The sequence below is a fragment of the Natator depressus genome, chromosome 6, assembly GCF_965152275.1.
Source record: "Natator depressus isolate rNatDep1 chromosome 6, rNatDep2.hap1, whole genome shotgun sequence".
Taxonomy (NCBI): Eukaryota; Metazoa; Chordata; order Testudines; family Cheloniidae; genus Natator; species Natator depressus.
The window spans coordinates 85815867-85832838 of record NC_134239.1 but is presented as its reverse complement, the minus strand read 5'-3'; the positions used below and the strand labels follow the sequence as shown (position 1 = coordinate 85832838).

Here is a 16972-nt window from a genome sequence, read left to right as displayed (position 1 = left end):
CACAGGGAAGGTAAAAATGTCTGTTCACTTTTTCTCATTCTACAAGAACCAGGGGAAATGCATTGAAATTGAAAAGTGGCAAATTCAAAACTGATAAAAGGAAATATTTTTCAATCAAGATATGGATATCATTGTGACAAGATTTGTATGGAGGCCAAGACCTTGGCAGCATCCTAAAAAGAATTTTAAACATTTCTGTGGATAACAATAATATCCAGAATTACAATAGTAAATATATATATTTAAAGTAGGAAGAGATAGAAATCCTTAAGTGTTGGGGCATATCAGTCTCTTGGCAGGGGGTTAGGTTGCAATTTTCACTTGGTCAAGTTTTCCCATAATTGCCTACTTCAGTGTTTTCTTTCTCTGAAGCAGCTGGTACTGGCCATGGTTGGAAACAGGATTCTGGACTAGATAGACCACTAGCTTGATCCAATATGGCAGTTCCTATGTTCATGTGGAAATTTTTTCTGTAGTCATCAGGAACTTCTGTGTGTGGCATATGCTTTCTTAATGGTATCGCTATATTTCAGCATGATTTTACTGAGCTAGGGTGCTTATCTGTGGCTACCTGATGTATGCTGTTAAAGGCAGTCACATAGTTTTATTTAATGTGAGCCACCTTGGGTTTATATATATATATATATCTTCATCAAATGCATAGAATGGAAAATATAGTAAGAAGTGAGCTGTAGCTCACGAAAGCTTATGCTCAATTAAATTTGTTTGTCTCTAGGGTGCCACAAGTACTCCTTTTCTTTTTGCGGATACAGACTAACACGGCTGCTGCTCTGAAACCTTGGGTTTTTAGAGGACATCCAACTCCACATGCTTTAACACAGCAACCTGAAGCAGGGACATTGCATTGGCCTCATTAGCACTACAAAAATAATTTTCCCTATCTTGATATTTACTACTTCTTGTCAACTGTTGAGAATAGGCCACTTCCACCTTAATTGAATTGGCCTCGTTAGCACTGACCCCCCACTTGGTAAGGCAGCTCCCATCGTTTCATGTGCTGTAATATATCTATACTGCTTACTGTATTTTTCACTCCATGCATCTGATGAAGTGAGTTTTAGGCCACGGAAGCTTATGCCCAGATAAATTTGTTAGTCTCTAAGGTGCCACAAGGACTCCTCCTTGTTTTTGCTTTCTCCCTGTGTAGGAGAAAGGAAGTTATTCATATGTAAATACCTCCTAGTGTTATCTCTCATGGCCTGTGTGAAGTGACATGATTGCTAATGGGCCATGTCTTTGGAGATGAGTTCCATCTGTTGGGGAAGGCTGCTAGTTGTTCAATCCAGGGGCAGCCACTGAGACTGCTTTAACGGGAGGGGAAGAGGTGTGCTTCATGCTCCTTATTATTGAGGTGGGTCTTGCCTTCAGAATAAATAAGGCAATTTTCCAGACTAATGTTGGTGCGGAAAACTTTACAGATGCTAAAATTGGGTTTTATGGTAGTAGTTGGCTGCAACCTTAACAACAGCGAAGCTATCGCTTCTCTGCAATATTTCCATGACTTCCTGCCCCTCCATGATAATTGATAAAAATTGCCATGACTAGTCACAGCATTCTTGATCAAAAGATGCTTTTAGTGAAGTGAGTGTGCACACATACACAAACGATCAACAGTTATAGTGAATGAACTGCAGAAAAAGTTACATGATACTATAATGTAGTGCTAAGGAAAACCAAACTCTAGTGGTCCTTTAAATACTGTACTGGCTGGGGCCCCTATTTTCTGTGGTAATACAAATAATACATGAAAGTTTTTTTTTTTTTTTTTTTAAGAACAAGGGGTTGGGGAAATTTTTCAGGTTACACTAATTTAATTTAAATTTAGTTCTGAGGTAGATTAGATCATTGACCCTTTCATGAAAGTGAACTTTAACAATGTAGACTTGCTGTGCTGCCATGCCGTCAGTACCTGAACTGATGCTTTCACTTGCTGAAGCAGAAGGCATAAGAAATATTATTATTATTTTTTTTTTTAGTCAAGCTGTGTAAATGTGCCAAAAAGTAAATACTCCCTCAAATTTCTGTGAATTCTGTTTGCTTTATGGAATAAGTTAAATAAATGTACATTGTTGTAAACTAGGTCCTTTTAAGAATACACAAAATTCTCCTTAAACTAAGATTTTATTTTCTGGTCCTGATAGTTTTATTCCACAGTAAAAATGTAATGGGGAAAGAATAGTTTTTGTTTTTTGCTGAATATTTTGCATCTAATATTTAAAACTAAGACCAACTTAATAGCTGGTAATGTAAACCAATTTAACCCCCCCACCCCCTCAAGCCAAAGTTTTCATTAAAATAAGTTTTAAGACTCCAGTTTGTATGGTTACAAAGAGAACCTTAAAAATTGAATAAATGTAAACAAGTGTTGATTCCTCCTGAGTTTGCTGGTAACCTGAAACAACTTAGGTTTGAGAGCTTTCGGGTACTCTATTTCATCTCAATGGAATGTCAAAATTTAAACCTGATGACAATGTAAATGTCAATGTTCACTATTTTACTGTTGTTCAGTTTAGCAAAAACATCCAGCAAATGTGCTTGTTCATCAACTTTTGGAATGTTGAAGGCTGAACATCGCAGATGTCAAAACCTCCAGCTGCTTTCCCCTGGCAACTTCTATAAAGCAGTAATGAATTTTCCATACAGAAATCTGGTTGCACTCAAATAATCTGTGGCAGCATTAAGAAAGATTAACATAAAGAAACCAAAATGGATCATTTTATATTGGAAGGACTTTTGCATAGATCTTGGGCTCATGCTGTATAATTTAGGTCTAATGTACCATATAGGATACAGACTTATTTATAGTATGCACAGAGTTGTATACACTTTTGGGCCTGATCCAAAGTCCGTTGAAGTATCTGAGGATGTGTATTTTTTTTCGCACCCTAATTAAAGGGACACAGGTATTATATCTTTAACAAAGCCACCCTTCTCCCAACATTTAGTTAAATGTTGGAGTTAAAATGGGATTTAAAAAACCCTTCCACCAAGTTAAAAGTCAAGCATTAAGTGATCTGGGAAACTCCTTACTGAATAACAATGCTACCTTCCCCCTGTCATATTTGGAGTGTAGTAATTTAAGCAATATGGCTTATCAAATGTTTTGTTGTCTTATTTTAATGTTTTTTGTTAACTTTTATCAGAACCATTAAGTTCTGAGAATTTTCTAATGAACTTCTCCAAATGATTAGTTCCTTTATTTAATTCAAAGAGAACTGTCACTATAAATATTGGTGCTCTGTGCAGTTTACTGTAACCTACTGAAAGGCAGCAAGCAGATTACTGGACTTGAAGTCTGGAATAATATATATATTTTGGTACCATTTACCTTCTTGATCAGATGCGTAAAGGAATTTTGGACACTGAAATGTTTTCCTGTTGATTGCACAGATCATTACAAAAATTGCATTTGAAGTCCTGATACTATAAAGTCTCAGTATAAATCTAGCCCTCTGTGAGTTTTCTAGTTATATAGCAGTATCTTTGGGTATCTTTGTTGTTAAGTTGGTATAACCTGCCTTAAAGTGAGAATTTTTTTTGATGTTAGTGTTGCCACATACTTTGCGTTCACCCATAATTTTTCGTTATCTTTAAATAAAGAACTAAATAGTTTTCAACAATAAACTGTGGTTTGATATGTAAGCTTATAATATCTTACAGCATTACATGTATAGCATTTAGTAGCGATAACTCTTTGTAGTGTAAACTCTAGTCCTACACTGATTGTTTCTCCCTTACCTTGAATATATACCGTGATTGTAGAGGAGATATTTTGGTCTTTTTCTTTTTTTTTAAATTTAAAGTTTTGTTAAATGAGTGTTATTGTTCATCATTGAGTCCTCTGTCCTATGCAGAGACTATTATTTTATTTTAAAATAAAATTAAATTACTACTACTACTTAGTAGATAATCTAGTCAACAAAGCAAAATGCATTTAACATGGAAACTAATAATTCTAAGTAACATAGGTGAACTTCCCTTGATGGTTTCTGGTGACATAGCCCATTAAAATTATATGTAATTTAACTTATCAGTGTGGTATAAAAATCTGTGATTGCACTCTATAATACGTAGAAATTGGGTAAAATGAATAAAAACAAATTATACTAAAACAGTTTAACTTTATTTAAAAAAAAAAAAAAGCTCCCCAAGTTCCTGATCCTATAAACAGGTGTGCATGGATGGGTGGATTCTTGAAGCCTGTGCAGACTTTCACTTACTGGGATGCTTCATGGATATAAGGAGCTGCCCACGTGACTCCCTTTTACAGGATTAGGTACACAGCAAAAATCATTTTCTTTCACTCTATGCTTCACATCTGTTTCAGGGTCACTGTGTTAAGGTGTTTGAAGCAACAAGTTGTGATTTATCTCACTTTTGATTTATAAACTTAAATTGATATTCTGCGTAACAAATTGTATTTTGTGACATTTTGTAGTGCTAAGAGGTTTTTCTTAACAGGATTGGTATTGTGGATACAAAATTTCTTGCATATTGGTTGAGAGGAAAGATGGTCCAGTGGTCAATGGGTAGTTGCAAATCCTAAATGTCTGAATTCAGGTCCTTCCTTTGCCAGATATCCTGTGTGACCTTGGGGAACTGGCTTAACAAGACTTTTGAAAAAGACCACAGATTTTGGGCACCTGTTTTTTGGGTGTCCACCATAGGGGGTAATTTTTTTCTGAAAACATTGTGCACCAACCCTCTGAAAATCAAGCCCCTTTAAAGTGTCTGAAGTTAGGTACCTGAAAATGTAGGTATCCAAATTTATCATTAGTCACTTTTTAAAGTCTTGGTTTTAATGTCGGTGTGCCTCAATTTCCCATCTGTAAAATGGGGATAATAGGACATCCATATCTTATAAGGTTGTTGAGGATAAATGCATTTAAAGCTTGAGAGACACTCAGACACTATGGTAATGGAGGCCTTATAAGTACCATAGATAAATAGGTCACTGACTTGAATGGAACCTGTGTCCATCATAATGATCAGAAGTTGTTGCCATTTCATGATTGGTATTGTGACTGTAAGGGCTTGGTAATATCAGTGCAGTTTCTAAAGACAAAGTGTCCATAACCCACAAAGCTGTTATCAAATTGCTATTTTGCTTATAGTGTAGGAGACAGAGAGTGTGAACGATCCTCTTGCAACAGTAGATAATCTCCACCAGTGAGCCACATTCCTGTTCAGCAGGGGTGTATGAGAGAAGCTTGCACTGCCACTGAGTCTGCAGTAGTGATTCTGTGAATCAGTAGAGATCTTAGATGTTCAGGGCTGTCAGTCTAAAAACCCTAAAAATAATGCATTAAAAAGCTAAATGAAATACAAATAATAAATCTTTAAAACACAGAAAGATCCCTCTTTATAACTGTTTTGCTAAATCCAACTTGCATATAAATACAAATGAGAGGTGGGAGGTTCAGTAAGCTAAACTGTATTTAACTGTGCTGGATGATGCGGCTGGATCTTTCAGTCTACCTGTTACGGGTTTTATATATATTTGAGGATGGAAGCATCAACTTTAGAAATGCATGAAATGCACAAGAAAATTCTCTCTCCCCCTAACAGTTTGAAGTAAACTTAAAAATGGCCGTCTTATATTTACTTGTCTCTGGCCACTATAAAATATTAAGTAGGTAAGTAGATTTCAGGCATTTGGTACCCATTCATGTGGCCATGTAAAGTTGCTTTACCAGTGAACAGTCGCCAATGGTGGGCAATGGCTGTCTTCCTTTGGCACCACTATAATAGGGCTTGTGAAGTACGTGTATCTTTTTTTTTTTTTTTTTTTTTTGGTGTATTTGTGTGTGTGGAATTCAGTGTATTTCAGGCTCTACTTTTTTTAAAATACACTAACCCTTTGTAATTCAAAGGGTTTTTTTGTAGTCCTTTTTTTTTTTAAAGGTAATATGACTGTCCAGTAGTATTTGCATACCAATTGTGGATTTCTTTAATGGTTTACATAACAATTATAATTTTATTTTTTTTCTTTCATTGTATTTCTCCTTGCTTCTTTCTGTCAGGTTAACAAAAATAAGACACTCATTTTGTCATAAAATGAACTTGGAAAATGCTCACCTATTTAACGTTTTTAGTTAAAAAACAAAGACAAACTAATTTTAAAATCTTCTTTCTAATAAATCTAGAAGAACGTAAAGACTAGGTTGGAGAAATGGGGGAAAAATGTTAAGGAAAAGGTGCATATACCATACACAAGGCATACTAGTGACTAGATATTACAGGTTCTTACCAATTTTTCTGTTACAAGGTATTTGTTTAAAGTAGAATATTAAAGTAGTATTCTGAAATTTGAGATTCAGCAATTTGAAAAATGTATTTCCAGAGTTAATTATCTGCTTAAGTACTTCATTCTTGTGTTTTATGCTATAGCAAGGTGTTAAGTGAACTGTATTTGCCTAATATACACTCACAATTTTTTAATGATGATGGGAAAGTGAACTTTACTATGGTAGAGCTATTTTTATACAGTTCAAGCTTTGGCTTTCTAGGCTCTAAATATAGAAGAACTGTACATTATCCCCTTCCTTCCTCTCCCCTGCCCCCAGGGACAAACTTTTCTGACTGAATTACATGGTGCCAGATTTATTTCTGAGAGTTTATTTCCATTAGAGCATAGGTTACCAAGAAAACAAGGAATAAATTGGGTTGTGTTGGAAGTATGTAGCTGCAGATCAAGGATACAGAGATCTATTTGTAAACTAACTTTGTTAGTTAAGATTGAAGGTGTGTTTCATTATAATCCCAATAACATCCACAACCAAGATTACACAGTCTTCGTTAAGAAACAAACTACCTTTTTAAAAATCCAAACACTGAAGTGTCTAGAAATGACCATTGAAGGATTCCGCTCGTTTCCCACTGCTACGTAACCTTTTCTTACTCACTGTCACCCTACTCAACTTTCCTCACCCATCGCATCTTTACCCCTTAAAACTTCAAGAAAAATGGTGGTGGAAATCCATTCTTAAAGTCCTGTAGAAAGTCACATCTGGCAATTAATATCCAGTAGCTGTTCAGCCTACATAAAATAAGCTGGTGGTCTTGGTGCAGTTCGTAATGAATGGGTGCTCATGTCACAGAAATCCCCACCACAGCTTTCAACTTTTGTTATGCCATCTTGGCAAAGAAAACGATTGAGCTTCCGTGAGACTGAACTGCCTCTTTACTCCAAAGGTGGTCAACATCTCTGTGTAGGGTTGAGACATGCTGATGGTGGAACAACATGAGGAAGCTAGGTTATACATTCTAGGAACAAAGAATGCAGGTCATACCGACAGAATGGTGGACTGTATCCTGGAAAGCAGTGACTCTGAAAAGGATTAGAGATCATAGTGGACAAGCAATTCAACATGAGCTCCCAGTGCGATGCAGTGGGGAAAAAAGGTCTGATGTGGTCTTTGGATGTATAAATGGAAGAGGAAGGAGGTAATTTTACCTTTCTATACAACTCGATGAGACTGATACCGTAATATTGCATCCAGCTCTGTTGTTCACATTTGAAAAAGAATAGTGAAAAACTGAAGAGGGTGCAGAGAAAAGCCCCCAAAATGATTTGAGGGCGGGAAAAAATTCCTTCCCATGAGAGACTTTGTTTATCAAAAAGAAGATTGAGAGGTGACTTGATCAGTGTATAAGTACCTTCAAGAGAAGAAAGTACCAGGTACTAACGAGCTGTTTAATCTAGTAGAGAAAAACATAACAAGAATCCATGGGTGGAAGTTAGTCAGACAACCTCAAATTAGAATTAAGGCACAAATCTTTAATAGTAAAGGTGGATAACCACTGAAACAAATACCAAGGAAACTGGTGGATTCTCCATTTCTAATGTCTTCATATCAAGACTGAAAGATATGTCAAACACAAATTATTCAGGAGTAACTGGGTGAAATTCTATGGTCTGTGTCATTCAGGAGGTCAGGCTTAATGATCTTCTAGTCTTGAAGTCTGTGCTGCCATTTCCCATCCTGTACCTGTTTGAAGGATATAGGACTTTTCTCCAGGACTGTTGGTGTGATACATATAATGAGCACCACATTTCCTTTATAAAAATCAGATCTGAGGAGGAAATATTGGTGTGTGTATATATACTTCCCTGTGGCCCCAGATCCACAGCCCATTGCATGTGGGGGGGAGACCCCAATTGACTGTGTACATACGTGACTTCGTATGGGTTCAGGGAGTCCCCTTGTGCACAACATGTAGCAGGATCAGTGCCAAAAGGAGGTGTACTAGGTTGTTCATCAAAAATTATCCTTTAATGGAGATCCTAAACAACTTTATATTTTAAATAAACCACATGTATACTTCGTACTTTTCTGCTGAGGAAGTTGTTTTAGCAGAAACAACAGAAAACTCTTACTGCTTCCATACAGTAAATATTTTCATGGCATGTAAAAGAGAAAGTACTAAAGAAAATATTCTATTCTGATTTGTTTCAATCTGGAGTGATATAATTTCTTGCAGCAACCATTGACTCTTTAATCATTTTATTATTTGAACTCCAGACAATTTGCCATTGCTAGTGCTGTCAAGTAAAATGTTAGGAGGGAATCAGAATGGAATATTTTCATTACTGAAAACTGCTATAATGTTCTGTCTACTTAATCTTTCCTTTTTCCCCATATCATATACTTCCAAGTTATGAACTTTCCTAAAATTATTAAGAAGTTCAGATATGTTAATTGATGATCAATGGTCTAATCAGACTAGGTAGTTACCTAATTGTAATAGTATATCACATCACAGTAACACTGAGTCTCAGCCAATTGGAATCCTGGCTGAGTCAGAAAGTCATGAGGCTCCCAAGCATGAACAGTTGTAAAGAGATAAGAAATAAAGACATACTGCACCAGTGTAAAACAGGGCTTTTGGTAGTGTGGCTTACCATGGGGTGAGTGCAAGCGCTATTTGGCACCAGTACAATGTGCCTCTGTTAGGGGTTTACGTTGGTGTAGCTACATGGATATAATTATATTACAAATTTCCCTCATCTAGACAAACCTTTAATTTATCTCTTGAAGGCGTAGGAGCAAGGAACAGTATTGCCATTGCTAAACATTAAAAAATATGAATGGTTTAAAAACAATGAGATTTTAAAAATCATTACATCACACTTTTTTTGTTTTATCGTTTGGGAAAGCCACCATTCACAACGTGTATGTGATCATTCCAGGCTCAAAATGAAACCTTAGTGGACACACACAATGCAGCCTCCCTGCTTATTGACTGGCAGGATTTCCACTTAGTTCCCCGTACCTCAGGGTATAGGAAAGGGTGCCATTTCATTCCTCTCCCCAGTTTGACAAGATAGGCAGCTGCTCCATTCCCATTCTCCTTGCATGCTCCCCCAGAGATTCTGCCCCCTACTATCACTTGCCCCTGTATTTTCCTCCCTTTCCCTCAGTCTTACCCATCACATTCTCCCTCTGTTTCCTCATGTGCCGCTTTACTCCATCCAGTCTGTTTCCTGCCACTCATTCCTTGACTCCTCATTGTTTCATGCCCAGTTTCCTAACATTTTCCCCCAGGGTGGATTTGAGTTAAATCAAATTGGTTGATTTAAATCACTAGTCAGGAAGACTCAATTTAATCATGGATTTTTACATAAAAGTGCATTCTTGTTGGTGGTTATAACCTTAACACACATTCTTCACAAGTCAGAGATAGATGTAGGTGTCATTTTTAGAAGGTACGCACTATACATTTTTTTTAAAGTGATTTATTTTGAAAACTTTTCAGGTTAGTTTTACAGCTATATCAGAAAATGAATAATTGTTTGGTTATTTCATTTACCAAAGGTAATTGAAGAAGATATTTATGAAGTCATTGGAGGGTGAACTATCTCCAATTCAACAGGTTAATCATTAATATTTGGAGGATTTTCTTGCCATGCTGTATAAGGAGGAGAACATCACCGGACATTTCAGTTGTTTTATTTAACTAAAACAACGTTATGTGTTCTGGATTTTTTTCTTCAACAGCAAACATATAATTAACAAAACAAGCATATGAATTTTTGATTTTTAGTTAAACATTCAAGTTTTTTTTTAAAATCAGGTTTGTTTTTGTTAAAATTGTTTGCGTGTTCAACAGCATGTGTTCAACAGCATGTGTTCAACATTTCTCTTAAGCCCAGTGTTGAGAACGTTGGCTGTGACAGTGCCATCTATTTTTTCATGATTTTGTTCACTAACAGATTAGGCTAGTTCTTGATATAGCACTCAGTCCACTACTGAGTTCCATTGCACGTCTTGTGGGAGAGTTAGCTTGGTTCCTCCCACTTTTTTCAGAGCAGCTGCTGCAAAGTGGTTGTTACGGAAGTATTTTGCAATTTCAACAACATTAGCCTTTATTTCTGGAACACTGAAGTCTTTGGCTAAGATGTGCATCAAATGAGCACTGCAACCATATGTTGTTAGCTTGGGACTCTCTTCTAAATAATTTCTTCTAATTTTGGATACATTTGCAGCATTGTCTGTGACCAAGCTGCATACTAGACGTTTCATCTCTCCCCCCCCCCCCCCCCCCCCAGTTATAGCTTTTACTGGTACTTCTTGTACGTATTCTGCTGTGTGGGCATTTCCTGATATATCCATTGTTTCTATAAGGAAGACATTCCCTTCTGTTGTCACACAAGCACATACAACAGGATCATTGTGGACATTGCTCCACCCATCAAGACACAGGTTAACAATTTTACCCTCTAGACCCTTTGCACACTGCTCAATTTCTTGTTCATACTCTTTATCCAGCAATTTGCCTGCGACATCTGCTCTGTTGGGTGGACTGTATCCTGGTCTTAATGACTGAACCATGTTACTGAAGTGTGGGTTCTCAATCATACGGAAAGGAGAGTTTGTTGCATAAACAAACTGGGCAATTTTTTCATCAATTACCTGTTTTTGTAATCTGCTGGTTCTTATCACAAATTTATCTATGGTTGTTTCTGGATGATGGAGATTTTTTTTTCTTTTGCTGCAGGTGATATACTGTGGCTATGTGACATACATGATGTGACTGAAACACTATCATTGGCAGATAACTGAAACTGTAGAAAATGATGGTGATCTTGGAGGTGGATAGTATTCAGAATCTTGTATGTTGAGGATGGAGTCTCCAAAACAAAATAAGTCAATGCAGTTGTTTAATTATTATTACCATACTGCTCATTTAGTATTACTTATTGGATTCACTGACACTCAGTACTACTTTAAAGGTGAAATAGTAAAAGGAAGATCTGCCTATTTCACCTATTTATTTTTTATCACAACTGCATCTAAAATGATAGTACAATAGAGTAGCAACTATATTTTTTGTTCAAACATGAGAATTCAAGAATAGTCTAGAAGGAAGACAGGCAATCCTTAAGAAACACGTATGAAATAAAGAAGTTCACCAACCTGAAGGTCCTGCACGTTCAGACTTGATCCTTTCATTATCTTCAACGCAGCTTCCTCCTGAGAAGGAGCACTTCTCATGATGTTTCATTTGGGCAACCAGGCCTTCCATTTCTTTGTTACAATGTTTGCATTTTGCAAGCATGCCTGTCTTTACCCACAGGTAGAGGAACTTCATTAAAATATTCCCAAACTGGGTCTCTTTTTATGGTCTGCTGCCATTCTAGGTTTTCCTTTCTAGTGAGAATGGTATGGTATATCTAGTGATGAGCTGGCAAAAGCTAAAGAACCGGTTCCTTCAGTCGCTCCGGGTCTTCAGCGGCACTGAAGGACCTGCTGCCGAAGACCCGGAGCGAGTGAAGGACCCGCCGCTGAAGTGCCACCGAAGACCCAGAGCGCCACTGGGTGAGTACAAATTAAAAAGGGATTCTCAGGGGAGCCTCCCCAGCCGAGAGCTCAGGCGGGCCGGACAGGATGGTCCCATGGGCTAGAGTTTGCCCACCCCTTTAACAACCGGTTCTAAACCAGCTTCAAAATTTAACAACCGGTTCGTGTGAACTGGTGCAAACCGGCTCCAGCTCACCACTGGATATATCTCAAATCAATGAAGGCTACACTCAGACCTCAAGACTTCTGGAATATGCTGCTCAAACAGTTTCACTTTTGTTTCTGCTGCCTCTACCTTCCGTCTCACATTTATTTCCAGATTTCTTCTCCTTGTCCAGATCTATTCTGCCCCCAACAATCTTCTTCACTGAACTGTTTGAAACTTTGCACTGCTAGAAAGAGATAAGGGATTGACTCTGTGTATGCAAATTTGCAGAGGGACAATAGGGTTGAGGTCTGTTATTTCTCACCTCTATATATTATGTATTTATTTATTTTATTTAAAAACATTTTTGCTGTTAACAAGCATGATATCTCTGGAGACACAAATCCACAGTTTGAGAACTGCAAAGCTAAGCATCTCTGATGGTGTCTTCTAGACTGAGGACTGAGTCCCATTGGGTAGATAGAAAGATTAACCTAAATCTATACAGATGTCTCTGGAACCCCATAAGATTAGGTCCCTAATCCATGAACTATTGAAACTCATTTACAAAACTTTTCTTAAACATTACATGAATATATTGTCTCATACTATAGAATTAAAATTTATAATCCCTATTTCATGATACGATATCTTTGAGCTATACTGTACCTGTCTTTAGATAGGTTTTTTCCTCAAAAATCTTTTTATCAAAAACATCAGATTTAAATAAAAAAAAATGCAATTAAAAAAAAATTATTGGTTTTTATCCACCCTGATTTCCCCTCCTGATGCCATCACAGTTCCATTCCTGGTCCCCACATGTGAAATTGTCCCTTCACCCACAACTGTTTCACATTTGGGGACAATATATACCTTCAAGTCAGTGGCACTGCTATGGTACCTGAATGGCCCCACATTATGCCAACATTTGTATGGCTGACTTAGAACAATGCTTCCTCAGCTCTCGTCCCCTAACGCCCCTACTCTACTTGTGCTACATTGATGACATCTTCATCGTCTGGACCCATGGAAAAGAAGCCCTTGAGGAATTCCATCATGATTTCAACAATTTCCGTTCCACCATCAGCCTCAGCCTAGACCAATCCACACAAGTGGTCCATTTCCGGCACACTACTGTGCTAATAAGCGATGGTCACATAAACACCACCCTATACCAGAAACCTACTGACCACTATACTTACCTACATGCCTCTAGCTTCCATCCAGACCACACCACACGATCCATTGTCTACAGCCAAGCTCTACGATACAACCGCATTGGCTCCAATCCCTCAGACAGAGACAAACACCTACAAGATCTCTATCAAGCTTTCTTAAAACTATAATACCCACCTGCTGAAGTGAAGAAACAGATTGACAGAGCCAGAAGAGTACCCAGAAGTCACCTACTACAGGACAGGCCCAACAAAGAAAACACCACTAGCTGTCACCTTCAGCCCCCAACTAAAACCTCTCCAGCGCATCATGAAAGATCTACAGCTGATCCTGAAAAATGATCTATCACTCTCACAGATCTTGGGAGACAGACCAGTCCTTGTTTACAGACAGCCCCCCAACCTGAAGCACATGTTCTCCAGCAACCACACAACAAAAACACTAACCCAGGAACCTATCCTTGCAACAAAGCCCGATGCCAACTCTGTCCACATATTTATTCAAGTGACACCATCATAGGACCTAATCACATTAGCCATGCCAACACAGGCTCGTTCACCTGCACATCTACCAGTGTGATATATGCCATCATGTGCCAGCAATGCCCCTCTGCCATGTACATTGGCCAAACCGGACAGTCTCTACGCAAAAGAATAAATGGACACAAATCTGACATCAGGAATCATAACGTTCAAAAACCAGTAGGAGAACACTTCAACCTCTCTGGCCACTCAGTAACAGACTTAAAGGTGGCAATTTTGCAACAGAAAAGCTTCAGAAGGAGAAACTGCTGAGCTTGAATTAATATGCTAACTAGATACCATTAACTTGGGTTTGAATAGAGACTGGGAGTGGCTGGGTCATTATGCATATTGAATATATTTCCCCATGTTAAGTATCCTCACACCTGTTTGTCGACTGTCTAAATGGCCTATCTTGATTATCACTACAAAAGTTGTTGTTGTTTTTTTTTTCTCCTGCTGATGATAGCTCCTCTTAATTAGCCTCTTACAGTTGGTATGGCTACTTCCACCTTTTCATGGGGGGTGGGTGTGTGTGTGTGTGTGTGTGTATAGATAGTAATCTTACTATATGTTCCATTCTATGCATCCAATGAAGTGGGCTGTAGCCCACGAAATCTTATGCTCAAATAAATTTGTTAGTCTGTAAGGTGCCGCAAGTACTCCTGTTCTTTTTATGTAATAGAATGTTTTTGACTTTTCGGTTTATAAATATTGAAAACTGAAATATGAGCCATATGTATAACTTCATTGAGAAAATACCAAACCAAAATGTGTAGACATTCTAGTGTTCAGTATTACAATTACACATTAGTATTAAGCCCACTGTAGTCTATTTGTACAACCCCAAATTAATCTACTTATGTACTGCCTATGTAACCAAAATTTGAATATGCAGCTAAAAGTGTTGTGTTGTGCGTTAACAAAACAGTTTTTAATATAGAAAATGCCTTAAACTCGGACTACCTAGCTTTTTCTAGTGTGATTAAAACCATGATTTAACCTGGTAAAAATTACCTGTGCTATTCCTGCTCCTCACGTGATGATTAAAGGGCCACCATCTTTCCTGAGAGCAATCTGGTATTAGCCCCATTGTTGATGATCGGAGATAGTCACTTTGGGTAAGAGCAAAACTTTGTACATTTGAAGTTTTGATGTTGAAAAAGATTGAAGAAATCAGATGTTCATGAGAATCCTTTAAAAATAAATGGCAATACTTGGAATGACATTGTGAGAGATGGCAATATTGCAGACTTAGGCGGCAGAAGAAACAATTGGTAACTTGCTGTACTTAAAGTCATCCTCTTTAATTAGTTGTTGCTCATTACTGTTGTGACGGGTTACCCGGGATGCAACCTGGACCTGGGTACCGCTGAGTACTGTCTTACCAGCCTGGGCTCCCTCTCGCACTGTGATTCTGCAGCAGGTACTGCACTTACACAGACATCCACAGACAGGAACATACCCAAATGACTTACATGAATGCTTTTGCCAGCCACTCATGAACAAATAATAGGTTCCATCCAATTCCCCCAGCCTAGGACCCCAAGGCTCTACTGTCCTGCAGATTTCCCAAGCACTTCAACCAAAACACTGTTCTAGGTAAAAAAAATAAAACAGGTTTATTAATTAGAGAGAGATTTTCAGTGATTATAAGTAGTAAGCATACAGATAAAAGTTGGTTATCTAAGAAATAAATGTAAATTCACAACGTGAGTTCTATAAACTGGACAGGATTTGAATCAAGCAGTGTCTCACCCTGATAGGTAATACGTGCGGGTTACAAATCTTCCATACACAGGCTGGAACTCTCCTTCAGCCTGGGACCACCTTCGCAGTTCTATCTTTGTTCTCCAGACATGTTTTCAGGTGTTGAGTTGTGTGGGGAATGAGGACAAGTGATGATGTCACTTCTCTTTTATAAAACAACGAGGAATCCTTGTGGCACCTTAGAGACTAACAAATTTATTGGGCATAAGCTTTCGTGGGCTATAACCCACTTCATCAGCTTGCTGGAAAGATCCTTGGTTATGTCTCCATTGTTTCTGTGCTATCTCTGAGAAGTCTCAATTGTATATAGTTCTTGGGATAGTCCTTGGGAATGTGGATTCCTATAATGGGCCATCAGCACGTCTGGCTCCTCCATTGTTGCACCTAAAAGGCTGGTTGTGGTTGTTCCCAACCTCATGACATATTTTAATAACACACATATAGTAAAACTTCATAATTTCCCTACAATGATAGCACATACAATCCAACAGGATATTAATGTTCAACAGATCAAGACTTTTTTAAAATGATACCTTAGAAGGCATACTCTGCACAAAATATATAATAATTCTTTGACCATGGTGAATATGGGGATTCCAGGGTGCTGCTTTGAAGCACAAGCATTTGATATCTGTCATTTACACTTTGTCACTTATAGCTTATCATGCATGCAGGTAGTTGTGATGTCATTAGATTTAAACAAAAGGATCAGAAGAACAATGGTGTGAGGAGGACTGTAATTAGGAGATTATGGTCAGACTGATAATTAAAAAGACCTTTATTTAAGGTGGAACGAATGTATAACAATATAGTGAAGTTTGTATACTGACACATTTGGCCCATATAATTTAATGATGTTAATTGTGAAGTATGTGTCTACATTTTGGTTAGTTGTGTAAAGTATTTTATTTAATTTTTTTTTTGGTGGGGGGAGGGGTGGAAGTACTTGGTGGGTTTCTAGGTACTAGAGCAGTGGTCCCCAACCTTTCTGTGGGAATAGCATATTGCTATTCCCAGAAGGCTGTGGTGGGCGCCAGACACCCCACTGCCGAAATGCCGCCGAGAAGCTGTAGCGGCAAGAAGCGCCGCGGCCGAGAAACGGCAACGCTTCTCAGCGGGTGGTTCTTCGGCAGCGGCATTTAGGCAGCACAGTGTCCTGCAGGTGCACAAAAATGCTCCGGCAGGCGCCATGGCGCCCGCGGGCACTTCTTTGGGGACCACTGTACTAGAGTGACCTGAACTCAAGGAATGCTTAAGATAGAATTGGTGTGACACCTTTGATGTCTTGCATGCAAAACAAATTTAAGAAAGAATGGTCATTGTTTGTCTTGCTTAACCATAAATCTATACTAAGCAATCCGATCCCACCGACTTGAATTTCATTAGCTGGAATTGTAAATGTGCTTTGACTTCTGTATTGAATATATTAGTCATCCTAAACACCTTCCGGTATTATTATTAAACATTGATATAACTTGTTGAAGCATAAGGCTAGATAAATGAGAGAGAAAAATAACCTTTTGTTTATGTTTCAG

General features: G+C 38.0%; 1 protein-coding gene across 8 annotated transcripts in view; it reads left to right on the top strand.

Moving 5' to 3' along the window:
* Positions 1 to 16972, top strand: part of RALGAPA1 (Ral GTPase activating protein catalytic subunit alpha 1) — a 237625-nt gene that overhangs the window by 4706 nt on the left and 215947 nt on the right. The gene's annotated exons all lie outside the window — the stretch shown is intronic.